The following is a 16,182-nucleotide window of genomic DNA, read 5'->3' on the forward strand; positions in this document are numbered from 1 at the left end:
TGAAGCGGGCAAGGAGTTGGAATCTTCGATCCTGTAAAGTAATCAAGAGTTGGTTTCTTTAGGAAAGAAGAAAAATCTTGAATTCATGAAGTTCAAGAAGGTTAGTGGGAGTGACCCAGTTTTCTTTGGTCTAGTATGTAGACCATATACTAGAGATTGAGAACAACATTCTGATTTTGGTAAGAGTTTAGATCTGACTCAATAGAATGACTACACACAAAGGTGAAATTTTTTTGGGCATCAAAGATCTATAGAGATAGATCGAGAAGATGATAAGACTCGTTCAAGAAAAAGTCTTGAAAAGTCTAAATGAGAAAAACTCAAGTAAAGTATTTCACTCGAAGTCTCATGGAACACATCTTGCGAAGATTCAGCATCCGAACGATTCCGATGAGCAAGCACGCATGAGAAAGATGGTTATGCTTAAGGCATAAGATTGGTCATGTTGGACATGATTAGCATTCGCCTCGACGTCTCAAAATACTTAGAGTATCTATGGTCGTCACTAATCAAATCTAGATAAGCTGATCTGGATCGCACAATGTTCTTGAGAAGAATTTGTAATAAATTCTCAGAAGGAAAATAAAAGGTTGAAAAGTCATATGTTGCAAACTTCCAGAATAAGATGACAATCTTGACTTGGAAGAACAATAAGCTGGAAGGGTTCTTGGCGAAAACTGTTGCAAACTTTACAAATAAAAGAAAGTAGTCAAAGCTTGAGAAGCTTTAATTTAGTATTGGGAAACTAAAGATTATCATCGGGATGATAACCAGCAAAATCCACATAGATTAGATCTACTAACTATATTGTCACCTTAGACTATGTATGAAAGTCATACTAGGGTCATAGGCATGAAGCTTTACAGAAAAAGCTTAAACTGATAAGTTAAGGGTCTAAGGAGTTATACGGGAAGGCTCAATTTTACCAACTCTTATTATAAGAAATAAGTTTATTATTTTGTCGTTAAATTATGGTTTAGTTGTTTAAACGACAGTCCAAAATAATGAAGAATTCCAAGTAGATTTATCAGATACGTGATCTGGTATAATGAAACCCTACTAAATGAACTTAAAATAGATTCATTATTAAGTCCTTAATCCATGTCATTGCATGGACAACAATGACTTACGAAGACTAGCATGTGAGATTGACTGATAGCGCAGTTTCATGGGCTATAGGAATATGGTATTCAAGTCAAATACATGGGTGTATGATTGGGAATATACACTGGATAACCCAACGTGAGAGTTCTTAAAATTGATGCAAAACGTCATGAACTCTCATAGGCAAGATTGGAGAAATTCCTTAAACATGAGTGCTCCACACATCTTATGTAAGGAATGTCAAACTTTTGTACCGCTAAACGAAGTGCCGTAAAAAGAGGTTATAAAAGCGGATTTCCGGGTGAGACATGATAGACATGAAGTTAAGTGAGAGTACAAGACTGGATTATGTCCTCCTAACTAGGTTAGGATAAGTGTCTCCGAGCCACTTGAAGAGAAACAACTGAAAATATGCAGCCGTACTCAAATGGATTAATAGTTAATCATTTGGTTTGACAGTTGTTCTCCACTCTCCAGATCAAGAAAGTCTGAAAGGTATGACGTATCATATGAGATATAAAGTGACATGGGAATCGAGCATTGCACTTGTCCTAAAGGTCTGAAGGAGATGTCCCCCCGAAGGAGTGTCCTTCAACCAAGATGACAACGCACTTAATTTGTCAATTAGGATAACGATGACTTTATCCGGAAGATCATCTAGTCCCGGTCCAACTAGGGAGTAATGCTTAGCTAGAAGAAGCTTACGATCGTCGGGTCACTTCGGTGAGTTTGCAGCTAACATAGACCGGATCCTACGACAGGTTACACCAAAGAGTGGTGGCTTGATCGGAGAGAGTTGACTAGTGGGAGCTTGCCTGTAGATGGATATGATCCACCTAAATAGGCTACAACAAATCGAATGGTGATTAGAACAAAGATAGAAAGAACCGGGCTCGAAAAGGGTGCCCGGAAAAAGGCTTAAGGGACCGGCCATGTGATGGCCAATCAAGGTAAGTGGGCAGGTCAGGTAAAGCCCATAGTGGGTTAATCTGGCAGGCCAAACTTAAGGGGAAACCCTAATTACACTGAAAGGGCATTCTTGGTAATTCGGGGTATTATCTTTCTGGGACTCTTATTGAATCCTAATTTGAGTGAAACTCCTATTAGGTTTTTCTATATAAGGGCCATTAGAAAATAGAAAAGTTGTGGATTTTTCTTAAGAGAAAACTGCCTCTCTCTCTTACACAACTAAGTGTCGAGAGAGGGGTTTAGAGAAAAAGCTCCCAATCTATCTAATTAGTCAAAAGAAGAATGGTTCTTCTTGTCAACCTTCAATAGAGTCCTAGCTGACTTCAAAGAAAGGAGATCAAGTCACTTACTCGGGTGTCTCAAGTAGAGGAGCAACAATTAGAGCTCTCATCTTCTTCGTGATAAAGGCATTGGGATCTAGTTCGTGGGAAATCGAATCTAGGTATTCTTCTTTCAGTTTCAAGTTCATTATTAATTCATGTATGTGATCCTGGTTATCTAGTGTTAAACATATGATGTTTGAGATTCTCAAAAGATTGTTGGTAGCAAATGGATTTTCAAAAAGAAGGAAGGAATCCCCGGAGTGGAGGATGCACGATACAAAGCACGGTTAGTAGCCAAAGGATTTACACAACGAGAAGGAATTGACTTCCATGAGGTCTTTTCTCCTGTTGTTAAACATAGCTCGATTGGAGTATTACTTACTATGGTTGCTTTGCATGATATGAAATTGGAGCAACTTGATGTTAAGACTACGTTCTTAGATGGTGAGTGGGAGGAACAAATCTATATACGTCAACTAGAGGGGTTTGAGATTCGCTGAAAAAAAAGATCAGGTTTGTTTGCTTAAGAAATCCTTGTATGGATTGAAACAATCTCCTACTAGTGGTATAAGCGTTTTGATACCTTTATGGTCAAAACGGTTATGATAAAAGGAAATATGATATTGTGTTTATCACATGAATTTATTAGATAGTTTTTATGTCTTACATGTGAAACTTCACATGTTAAAGGATCAGTTAAAGGGAAAGTTTGAGATGAAAGACGTGGGGTGTCTCAAGAAAGATATTGGGTATGGAGATACGAGAGACAGATCTGCTGCGAAATTGTTCTTGTCTTATCGAGAAGGTGTTGGAACGTTTTGGTATGACTGAGGCAAAGCTGTTGATACTCCATTGGTAGCACACTTCGAATTTCGTATGAATTGTCACTGACAATTTATGAAAACACAGAGTACATGTCTCGGGTGTCTTATGCAAGTGAAGTAGGTAGCATTATATATGCTAGGGTGTGCACAAGGCCGGATATTTCACACGCTATTAATGTAGTCAGCAGATACATGGGCAGCTTAGTGTAGTCAATAGATACATGGACAGACCTAAGAGAGCTCATTGGCAGGCTGTGAAATGGATATTGAGGTATCTGAGAGGAACTACAGACATTGGTCTTGTTTCCGATAGAAGGGCTGACACTTCTGGTTCGGTAGTTGGATTTGTGGATTCAGATTTTTCAGGAGATCTTAATAGGAAGAGATCGTTGACAGGCTATACATTCACACTCTTCGGGAGTGCCATAACTTGGAGAGTAGTGCTATAGTTGGTAGTAGCCCTGTCTACAACGGAAGCTGAGTACATGGCAGCAACAGAGGCAGCGGAGGAGGCAATATGGCGTGGTTTAGTTGGTGATTTTGGCCTGAAGCAGGAGGTGATGGAAGTCTACTATGACAACCAAAGTGCTATTCATTTGACCAAAAATCAAATGTACCACGAGAGATCTAAACACCTTGATGTTAGGTATCACTTTATCAAGGACGTGATTGAGGAAGGGAAGACCACGATGAATAAGGTGTCTATGGCAGATAATCCAACAGAGATGTTGACTAAGGCAGTTATAACTTTCAAGTTTAAGCATTGCTTAGACTTGACTGGGATTTCCAGATGTTGAGCCCTTTTGGAGGGCAACCCTGACAGGCTAGAGCGACTATGGCTTAGAGGTGTTGAGCTATGATTGTGACAGATTTAAGTCAAGAGGAGCATATTCAAGTCAAGGTGGAGAGTTGTTGATCAAAGTCTCTTGAATATAGGTTTGATATCTAACCCGGTTTACGACCCTCTTACGAGGCAATGGTCACCGAGGCGGAGTTGGTATGCGAAGCAACGGGTCCGAGGCAGAACTGAACTCCGAGACGGAGCTAGAATGCGGAGCAAAGCTTATGTCGGTTATTAGTGTTAGCGTATCCATGTGTATTTCTGATTTAGAAAGAAAGAGTGGGCGAGGCGGTGTGATTAGGGTTTTAGTGGCTATAAAAACTAAAACCCTCGGAAGTATGTGTGTCGAATTCTCACGAATATCTTGTGTAACTTGTTTGCTTATCATAGTGGAAATCATCGCGCTCTTGTCGCCGTGGAGTAGTCCTCACCAATCGAACCACGTAAATCTCTAGTGTTCTGTGTGATTGTTCTTTATTTCCTATTGCTTTTCTTGGATTACTTTCTTTTGTCATAAAGGGTCCCCTTAAGCAAGGCCGGTACCTCAGTCCCGAAACATAGGGGGGGGGGGGGGCAGGGGGAGGTGTAGAAGCGTGCCTAATGCTTACCGACTTAATCCCTAATGCTTACCCACTTAATCACAAATACTATCAAAGATCCTAGTCGATAAGGATCTTGAGCGTAAGAGAGGTTTCCGAGTTCCTCGCATATTCGTTCCCAGATTGAGAGGAACATAACGGGATTCAACATCGCAGTCTCATCATTCTGACTAATTCTAAAAACAAAAATTTTGACATTAGCAACATATATCAACTATACAGATGTTCCCAAAAAAGAATCCTAATATCTCAAGACTACGAAATAGTAGTTTCAATACAATACGGTGAATTTCAACTGATTCATCTCAGCCGCTCTATGCAATCGGATAAAAAAGCTTACAAAAAGTAATGAACTTGTCTCGAATAAGTCACAAACAATCACAAATATATGGTATCCAGAGCAGTTGCCATTAAAGGTCCAATGTTTGAACTCATATCACTCAATATTCATTACTTTTACTGCAAGAACACTCTAACTGGCTTCAACATCAGTGAGGTTTACGAGTTCAATGAAGTGGTCTCTCATCTTAAATGATAGAGCAAGAACGAATTTTGACATCATCAAAGCCTTACATAAATGAAAAAATAATTTGAAATCATATTGTCAATAAAAATACAAGATCAATACAAGTAAATATTCTAAAGAAAAAGATATATATATATATATATATCTTTTTCTTTAGAATCATCCAACGAAAAAGAGGATAACCCACTTCACAAGATTTCCACCACCCTTATAGTTGCAGAAAATATTGCAGATGAAGATGGCAAAATAATCACTTCCTAGAGCTAATTGGATAACCGATACCGTGACGTTTTGTTGGAAATGCCATAAACAATACACTGCTGATAAGTCCAACACCCATTGGAATTATGTTCAGGAATTCTTGAGTTCCATGTCTTGGTTGTGGGTTAAAGCATCTTACTACATTATTATCTCGCAAAGTAATTGATACAAAAACCAGCACTGAAAGAACAGCATGAACACCATCTACAAATTTAAGCTTATACTTTGTTAGTTGTGGGAAAGAATTAGTACCTTGTGTCACGTCGCAATTGAATAACCAGATTCCTCTAAAGGTAGCAAAACCATGATAAATTCTACCTTCAGGTGATTTATAAGTGTCAGTAAAAGAAGCAAGAAAACAAGATGGAAAAATTCATTACTTATGCATATAAATAACAAAACACAAATAATGAAATTAAACCAAAATCCCTATTTGATGAATTAAAGAGATGTAAAAGGTTTTAGTTACTTACCCGAATCCATAGCTTGAAGATACTTGAGATTTTAGTGTTACCCTTAAGATTTGGACAAAATCTTCTAAACCTTGAGAATGGACGTTGTTTCTAATTTCTCAAAAATGGGAGTTGGGAAAATCACGTCTCTCTTCTCTGGTTTAGGGATTTGCCCTGTATAATACGGGAACTGCCTAGGTAGTTACTAGCAGTTACCCAAGTAATTATTAAAGAGCCCATTATTCTTTGATAATTACTTTTGAGGGCTCTACACATGACATATTGCTAATACGCTCCCCACACTTCAAACTGATATTTTATGGTCCATAATGTATAAATTAATTAGATCACATTTTGGGACCCTTAAGTGAAATAACATGTATTATGTAATTAATACATATATTAGTCCACATTAGTCATTAGTATTAAAAAATACTAACAATCTCCCACTTGGGCTTTATATGTTTCTTGAATTACATAATACAAAAAACCTTAGTGTGCACAAAAATTGTTATTTCACGACTTCAAATATCACGTACAATCTGGTTCATTAATCACATTAGCAAGGGATCAAAACGGCGTTCGTCGCATTAGTTCATGACTAAACCTTTAATGGTCACATTACTAACGCAATTAACAACATAGATCAAGTGTGGATGTGTAGCATGGAAATTGCATGCAATTGTGATCTAAAACATGTCTATTTCCAACTAATCCAGTGACTCCACAGAGTCCAACTTTCTCCCAATGATGTCCTCAATAGAAAGTTGATATCCTTATGTTCAGAGTACCAAAAATAATACATAGTTTCTGAAATTACGTAAGGTCAATACAAGAAATCAAACATTTCCAATGAGCACAACCAAATGGATCCAAAAACAAAAATTAAGACAACAAACTCCCACTAATCAATGGGATCCTAGAATCCCGATATAAACCACATACTTGCTGAAAAACTTTAGGCGGTAAATCTTTAGTGAGTGGTTCACCATATTGGAGTTTGTGTCAATGTGCTCAATGGATACCAAAAGACTCTGAACGTTACCTTTTACCGCAAGGTACTGCATACCAATGTATTTGGACTTTGAAGAGCTTTTGTTGTTATTTAAGTACAACTCAGCTGCCTAATCGTCATGTTAGATCCTCATTGGTCGTTTTACGTATCCGACCACATTCTAACTTAAAGACAAAATTTCAAAGCCAAATTGCATGATTGATGCTTGAAAGCATGTTAAGAACTCTGCTTTCATGGTCGAGAAGGTCATAGGGATTGTTTTACACTTTCCAATAATTAACCCTTCCAACCACCACAAAAATGTAACCTGATCTGGATTTCTTATGATAAAGATATCCAGCAAATCCGTATCAGATCAACCCATGATCTCTCTATGATCGGTTCTCCTCAAAAGTGAACATTTAATCTTTCGCTCTTTTGAAGTTATCACATAACCCGTTGGATGACCTTTCAACGGTCTAGCCTTGGGTTACTTGGATATCTACCCAACATTCCTTCAACAAGTGTCAAATCCAAACATGTACAAACTTGTGCATGCATGAGACTTCCAACCACATACGAGTTTGGGATTGTCTCAGTTTCTTACTCAAGATCGAACTTCACAAGTTGGAGCAAACTAAACTTGCCATCATTATTCACTAACGTATCTCCTAGCGAATATTTCTGGATGCCATAGAGAAATTTACGATATAGGCCTTTTGGGAAAGACCAAGAGTGTCCTTAGGGTGATCTTGGTCTATCTGGATACCCAAAACATAAGAAGCATTTCCAAGGTCTTTCATTTTAAATTCGCTTGAGAAAAAACCCTTGGTCTAATGCTACAATCCTATATCAGTGTTTGCTAGTAGAACCACACCTACATATAGTTCTAGGATCATAAATCCACTCCCACTGATCTTGAGATATATGCACTGATCGATGATATTTTCCTCATAGAACCGAAAAAGGAATGACCTCATCAAAATTTTGGTACAATTTATTTGACTTAAAGAATACTTCGTAAAGTCAGGCGAGAATACCTCTTCGAAGTTTAATCCTCCCTTATGAGTAAAGTCATTGACGACTAGACGTGCTTTATATCTTTCGATGTTACCTTTTGAGTCTTTTTGGTTTCGTAAATTCATTTACTACCAATTGATCTCACCCTAGAGGTAACTCGACAAGATCCTAATATTAATGTCGTCCATAGACTTCAACTCTCCTTTCATGACCTCAATCCATTCATCAAATTTTTGAGCTCATTTTGACTTCACTAGGAGAAGTTAAATACTTCAAACCTTAAGTCATAATTGTGCTCATTAAGATAGACAACAAAGTCATAGTGGATCTCCTAAGTGGTTTCTTAATTCAAGGTCGTTAATGTTAACCATAATCTCTCTAGCTATTCCTCTATTTCTTTTAGAGGTTCTTTATTAACTAGTACGAGAAAAGGTTGTTCACTAAATGTGGGATTAACCAACATGGTTGTATCTGATTAAATACTTTAATTCACAGGTTGAACAATAATTGTATCCAAAAAAAATTTAGTTATTGTCAGTCGTGACTTTAAGACGAATATTTGCATACTCATCTTCAAACACAATCTCTTTACTTTGATTACTCCCACTGTAATTAACATCCTTGACGAACATGAGTTTCTTGATTAAAAAGAAGGGTTGTTTGAGCGATCAAACTGCTTCCAGTAAAGGTATTCCTAATGCCATGAGTCATTATTGAAGCAGACAAGACAATGTTTGTCATTCCACGATACCTAAGGGAATGAACCCCAAATATCTTTTCCTGACTCCACATTCGCCTTTATGGTGTTTGATTATATATCTTTAATCAATTTAAGTACTATAATCCACAATATTAGAATTTAGAGAAACACTAAATGATCTATTTCAATTGAACAATTAAAACCAAATTTGTCCAAAAGGAAATAGAAATTAGTTCCGTCTGAATGACGGTACATGAAAAGTTTCTTCTAAATTCAAATAACAATCAGTACATAATTGAACAACAAATAAAACAAACACCGATTGCTTCCACTGCAAGGTTGTTCTACAACCCACAAAGATGTATCTTTCGCCATCAATCGGCTTTTAATAGTGGAGGCAAACCTTTCTTAGCACGCCAAGCGGCGTATTCATAACACATTTTCTTCACGATACCAGTCCTTTTGCAAAAGAAACAGGAATGCCTTGAATCCAAATTTCTTTTGCCTTTGACTTGTGAAGTTATTGTGTTTGCTATACCTTTATCCTTCTTTTGCTTATCCAGTCTTTTTACTCCTGAAGTTGATGCTAGGTGAGCACTTTCTGTCTTTTCCTGGTTAATCTTATCTTCTTTCTGAACACAATGTGCAATGAGCTCATTCAAGCTCCACTTCTCCTTTTGAGAATTATAGGAGATCTTAAGTGTGTTATACTGAACAGGAAGAGATATGAGGACCAAATGAACAAGTATGTCTTCAGAGAATACAAGTCTTAGTTCCCTGAGTTTGGTCACCAGGTTAGACATATTCATAATGTACTCCCGTATGTTCCCCTTACCATTATACCGCATGGTGACAAGCTTAGATAATGCAGTGCTTGTCTCCACTTTCCCACTCGCTGAAAAGCGATTAGAGAGTTGCTTGAGGAACTCCTTAGCACTCGCCTTAGTCAGTCCACTGCTTATCGAGTCTGGAATTGAGTTTTGCATGATCATCAGGCTCATCCGATCAGATCTCTCCCATTTTTCCATAGCAACCTTCTGTTCAGTAGTACTTAAGCTGGACAGAGGCATTGGGCGATCCATCCTAAGAGCAATGTCAAGATCCATGCAACCAAGCACAGTCATCACGTGCTTCTTCCGTTTCTTAAAGTTAATGCCGTTAAGCACCGGAATGTTGTTTATGTTGGCAGATATAGATGATACTAAATACAAAAGACAATAAAACACACATGCTCATATTAGAGTTCAATAAAATCATGCATAAAAATTAGCAATTAACCAAATATTGCAATTTGTGGGCCCATTTCAAGATATCAAGTGTAACATTACTACCTAGTCTTTGGACAGAGATAATAACTTACTAGTGATACTCTCTGATATTGATACAAGATCTGCCAAGTGTTGTGCCTTTCTTTGGACCGACACAATACTCGCATGACACCTAAATATATCACATATCTTAGTCATAAGGCAATTTAAGGCTTCCCTTAGACCTGTCAAAGTAACCTTCCTTTGGGCCGATCACTTCACATGGACCAAGACATGTTTATCTACACCAACTATGGTATTTTACCCGACAGAGGTCACTTTGGCGACATGTCAGTTCAATCCCATAATTAATGCAATAACCATCTAAGTTCTTGACAAAAATTAAAATCATAATATTTTGTGCAAGATTAATCAATAGCCTAACCTTATGTTTAATGATTATTGACATATAATCACTTAATCATGTTTCTTATTACTTATTAAGCATATATCAACATAGATATTATATCCACTAAAGGTTGATAATCCAAAGTACACATATGCATGAAATCATCGTCAAATTACCATAATTAACGATAAACCAAAAATAAGAATTTTTGGGTTTATAGTCCAAAAAACGGGTCCTAATAGTAGATATAATCCTCTCTAATCCTATAAAGGGTTTTAAAACCAAAAAAATAATATAAATGGATATCTAGTCCATTTGGTCTCATCTAGAGAGAAAACACAAATCTCTAGAATAAATATTATATCATAATCCCTAATTTAAGCATTCCATATTTTATAACTGATTTATCTTCGAAATATATGCATATCTTTTTCCATATTTATCTACCATATTTCTCTCCAATCATGTTTCTATTCAAAGTAAGGATATCTTCATTATTATCTTCCATATTTCTCTCCAATCATGTTTCTATTCAAAGTAAGGATATCTTCATTATTTTCAGTAACGGAAACTCTTTATTTGATCTCTCTAAAACCGATTTAGTTGACAAACCTCCATTAAACTCAGAAAATCTTCTTCTTCTACATTATATTGCTGTCCAAATTCATCATTTATCAGGTTTAATACTTTCGAAATCTTTATAAACACCATTGTTAATATCTAATATTTCTTCTTATAACTAAAACCCTAATTATTTCGCTTTATTATAAAACGTATCAGATTTATGATACATATCTATAAGATCTGTTTACTAATTCATTAACTTCGAATGTATGATGTTTATTTTCTCTCTCTAAAATTTTCATAACTGCTTAAGATCTTTATGTTTATTCCTTATTCAATGATTCCTTCAAAGTTAGTATGTTATGTTTGCATCCAGTGATAATATCTTATTTCTTTAGATCTATGTTTAATCTTCTGTTGTTTCTGATATTTCGTGAGATCAGATTATCAATCATCAATCGAATGTTTGATGTTTATTTTCTTTCTCTCTCTTAAAATTTTATTTATGTTTTTTATCTTGGTGTTTCATCCTTCAACTCGAGGTTGACATTATTGCAATCAATCATCATAGCAGATATCTTTAGATTTGTAGTTTAAGCTTAATGATATTCTCATATTTTTTTTCTTCAGATCTGGTTTTCAATCCGTACGGATTTATGAAACATTTGTTCTTTCGTACGGTTACTCATAACAGAATTTACAGTACATGTATTGTATCGTAAATTACCACAATTCATAGTAAATTATGGGTAATTTATAGAACATTACCCGTACTTTAACACCAAAGCAATACTCATTTCATTAGTAGAAATACTTCGCTTTACTATCAAATCTCGTGTACTTTGCAATAATTTATATATAATTTACGTATATCTTCATGTTCTTACCATTATGTGTATAATTTATGTATAAGTGCACATAAATTATGTATTATTTATTTACCATTACGTGTACTTTTCACCCACAACAGTAGCCTTGATAAGTTTACCAAACTACTCAAAACCTTCAAATGTTGTCAAAATTTGACTATCATTGTATATAATTTACGAAACTGTACATGTAGTTTATAATACAATATATAATTTTTTTTCTTTAATGTATGTGTATTTATGTGTGTAGATTTGATATACCAGATGAAATTTCAAAGAGAATCATCAAATCAAAGTGAGTCAACGAAACTAATGGAGAGTACATGGATGGGCACCATTTTTGAACCAAAGAAGATTTTGTACTTTTTTTTTGTAACAGAATGTAAAGGATGAATGTAAAAGAAATTATGTGTAATTTATTGAACAAGACCCACATACATTTGATAAATTATGTTGTATACTTGACAAATGACGGTTTCTCGTCATAAATAATACATAATTTACGTATTTGTTTCATAATTTGTATTCTATGTGTATTTATGTATGAGTAAAAACGAAAACATATGTTGCTTTAATGTTCCCAGAAAAATATACTATTTCCAAAACTGAAAGTTAAGTGAGAGAAAGTGATATATATGTTTTGTATATTAACCCCCAAATCACGCTAAATTGATCCTAGAAAATATACTATTTCCAAATCTGAAAGTTAAGTAAGAGAAAATTGATTTGAATCGAAAAAAATTTACATAGTAAGAGAGAAAAAATTGATTTGGTTTCCAAATCTGTAAAGAGAGAGAGAATTGATTTGGTTACGATTTGTTGTGAATTGATTTGGAAATAGATTTGCTTTCCAAAACGGTTAGAAGATAGAGATAAATAAATTTCGGATTTATACGTTAATTGCTTTAAATCCCCTAAATCACGCCCACATTAGAAACATTCCAAATTCACCCTTGAAAATTAAAAATCCCGTGATTTTTGTAGGAGGGACATGGACGGTAGTTCTCTCATAAAGAATGGGTTATTATGTCCATAATGTAAAAGGACTAGATATCCATGTTTTGGGAAGATTGAATCATAAACCTTTTTTGAATATTATTTTGGTCTATATACCCACGGACCCCAAAAATAATATGTGCATTATTTAGTAGTAGAAACATGTTGTGGTGCCTTCAAACACCCAATTAAGGCACTCAACAATAACTCACAATTCATGCATTACAAATAAAACAAGTGCATTGATGTGAGATACATACATTACTCCAAAATGAGTAATTAGAGGTCTACAAGTGCTCAAATATGATGTTGTATGCATCCAAAATTTCTGTTACGAGCACCCAAACTAACTACTAAAGGCACCCGAAACGATCAGCACCAGGTGTTACAGGCGCCCCCAAAAAACTATAGGCACCCTACAATTGCTATAGGCACCTAACTAGTGGGATAAGTCCGCAAAACACGTTTTTGCTATAGGCACCCTGCGAATGCTATAGGCACCCAACCAGTGCTATTGGCACCCAACAACGCTATATACACCCCTGTTGCTATAGGCACCGAACCAAATACTATATGCACCCTAGTTCCTCTAGGCATCCTCGGTAATTGCTATGGGCGTCCACACTAGAAACTACTTTATGTATTGTCCGATATATATGTATGATAACGTTTAATACCTCCAGTATCTAAAGCAATTGTAAAGGTATCAAAATTTCTCTAAACAAATTTGATTTAGTGAAAAATGTTAGGAGGAATTAATTGATACCCAATTATCTCTCTAAACAACCGAATAAGAGAGATTATGGAATGGAGAAATTAAAACCTAATCAATATTTCTCTGACCCAAAAAATTTGAACTCAAAATAGTTGACAGAATCTTAAATAAAATAAAATTATACTAACCAATATTTTCTCTGTAAAGAACTTAATCAGAGAAATAAAACTTAAAATTGGTTATGGTGTAATCTGCCAAAAATATCTGTTAACCAATTAATATTATTGATGGGAGAGGAAATTAAGGAAATAATAACTACTTATATTTTATCTCTCCCAACAGAAACCTAAGAAGATAATCCAACAGAGAATTTACAAGATATCATCTACCCAAATATCTCTCAACTACCCAAATATTCAAACAGAGAGATTAGGGGAGAGGAAGAGGGGGGAAATAACTGCATCACTATTATTCCTCCCTAACCAACCGAATCAGATAGCATTCAAGATCTTTATTATTATAATAAAATAAAGGTAGTTACTGATATTCCTTAAATCTCCCAACTATTTGCAGAAACTAACAGATTTAGGGATAATCTAAAAGCAAAATATTTTCTTACGAAATAATTTAAACATCACAAACATGGTGAACAGAACACATAAAATCATCTCAAAATTCATACAAACAGTGGCTCTGATACCACAAGATGGAAAAATTCATTACTTATGCATATAAATAACAAAACACAAATAATGAAATTAAACCAAGATCCCTATTTGATGAATTAAAGAGATGTAAAAGGTTTTAGTTACTTACCCGAATCCATAGCTTGAAGATACTTGAGATTTTAGTGTTACCCTTAAGATTTGGACAAAATCTTCTAAACCTTGAGAATGGACGTTGTTTCTGATTTCTCAAATATGGGAGTTGGGAAAATCACGTCTCTCTTCTCTGGTTTAGGGATTTGCCCTGTATAATACGGGAACTGCCTAGGTAGTTACTAGCAGTTACCCAAGTAATTATTAAAGAGCTCATTATTCTTTGATAATTACTTTTGAGGGCTCTACACATGACATATTGCTAATACGCTCCCCACACTTCAAACTGATATTTTATGGTCCATAATGTATAAATTAATTAGATCACATTTTGGGACCCTTAAGTGAAATAACATGTATTATGTAATTAATACATATATTAGTCCACATTAGTCATTAGGATTAAAAAATACTAACAGAAACAGCAAGTGAGAACATCAACATTTGTGTCATGAGACGAGTAGTCGAGTCACAGATGCCATTATTGGTGAAGATTGGAGTTAGAAGCTGAAAAACTAAGACAGTTCCTGTTGGAAGAAGGTTGGCTTAGTTTGCAGTGTTTGTTAGGGTTTGGGTTATGACACCTAGAGGAAGATTAGAAGGTTTATTCTGTGTTTGATCATTAACAACATCATAATCTTGTTGCTGATGTAGTTTTAAGTTTGTTGTTTCATTGGTGGAGATGGTTGTTGTTCGAAGGGACATCTTTTGGGCGGTGCTGGTTGAGAGAGAAGATTTTGATGAGAGATGGAAATGGTTGTTCGATACCTAAGGCTTGGAGGATTTGAACAAGTTAGGAAGATTGTGATGTTTGTTTATATCTGAGGATTTGAAGATGGAAGTTTGACCAGAAGGGCCATTGAGGAGAGAGAACGAGAGATGGAAAAGGGAGTCGTGGGTAGGTAGAAGAATGGTTGTTTGTTTCAACTTTTGATGGTGTTTGAAGATGAGTTTAGTCTCAAGTTTGACTTAGAACAGCACCTTAAATTCATCCTCCATACTAGAAAAAAAGGACAAGGAAATTGATAAAATAACAACAATCAACCTCGTTTTGTTTTGTTAATTTTGTATTTGATAACATAGAGAGACAAGGAGAAATGATAGCAAACTAGGATTCCTAAAGTGAAGAGGATTGATTTGGAAACACCGATTTAACCAAGAGAACAATTTGGGACAAATCTACTAAAATAGCAAACGAGACAAACTCTTAGAGCATCCCCAATGGTTAACACTAAAAAAAACACGAAAAAGAAATCTTCATTAAATGTTTTGATGTTTTTAAAATTGTTAAACCCAAAGGCAACGCTCTAAAATTCCCACCAAAATCACCATTCATCACACCGAATTTCATTTCTGTCATTGACTCATTTTCAATACTCATTTTTCAAATAAAATAAGATAACAATTAATTTTAGTAAAATAGTAATTAGAATTATAAGATTTAAATTACAAATTAAGACCATTACTATATTTTATTGTTTTATGGGGACCAAACAAAAATGTTTTATGAGGACCAGATATAAATGTTAAAATGAATAAAGAGACTAAAAAGGAAACACAATTTGAAAAAGGATCAAATATAAAATCAATATTGGGGGCCCACCTACCCCACTAAAGTAGTGGGATGAAAAGTGAACAGCCATATATAGTTGGTCATTGTTCACAGCCCTGGAGATTAATAGTGATCTCCAGGGTTGGGGTTTCCCCAACCCCTGCATAACGCTACATAATGGCGTTATGGAGGACGGTTGGAGATGCTCTTACTCAGGGCCGTGCTTGGGGGCGTGCGGGCAGGGCGCCCGCATTGGCCCCCCAACCACTAAGGGCCTACTTTCGATAATGGTCTGACGAAGTTACTTATATATATATATGTACACGGATACATACTTTAACACAAGATGTCTTTGATCTTTGGTGGTAAGGCATGTGGGAATCCACGTGAGTGGCTCGG

General features: G+C 35.6%; 1 pseudogene; it reads right to left on the reverse strand.

The window, feature by feature from the left end:
• Window positions 1–5,436: 5,436 nt before the first annotated feature.
• LOC147557503 (protein DMP3 pseudogene) lies at window positions 5,437–14,983 on the reverse strand (annotated as a pseudogene).
• Window positions 14,984–16,182: the final 1,199 nt, after the last annotated feature.

This window comes from Eschscholzia californica, unplaced genomic scaffold, assembly GCF_041429995.1.
Source record: "Eschscholzia californica isolate CP2 unplaced genomic scaffold, dmEscCali1.0.p SCAF_2, whole genome shotgun sequence".
In the NCBI taxonomy this organism is placed as follows: Eukaryota; Viridiplantae; Streptophyta; class Magnoliopsida; order Ranunculales; family Papaveraceae; genus Eschscholzia; species Eschscholzia californica.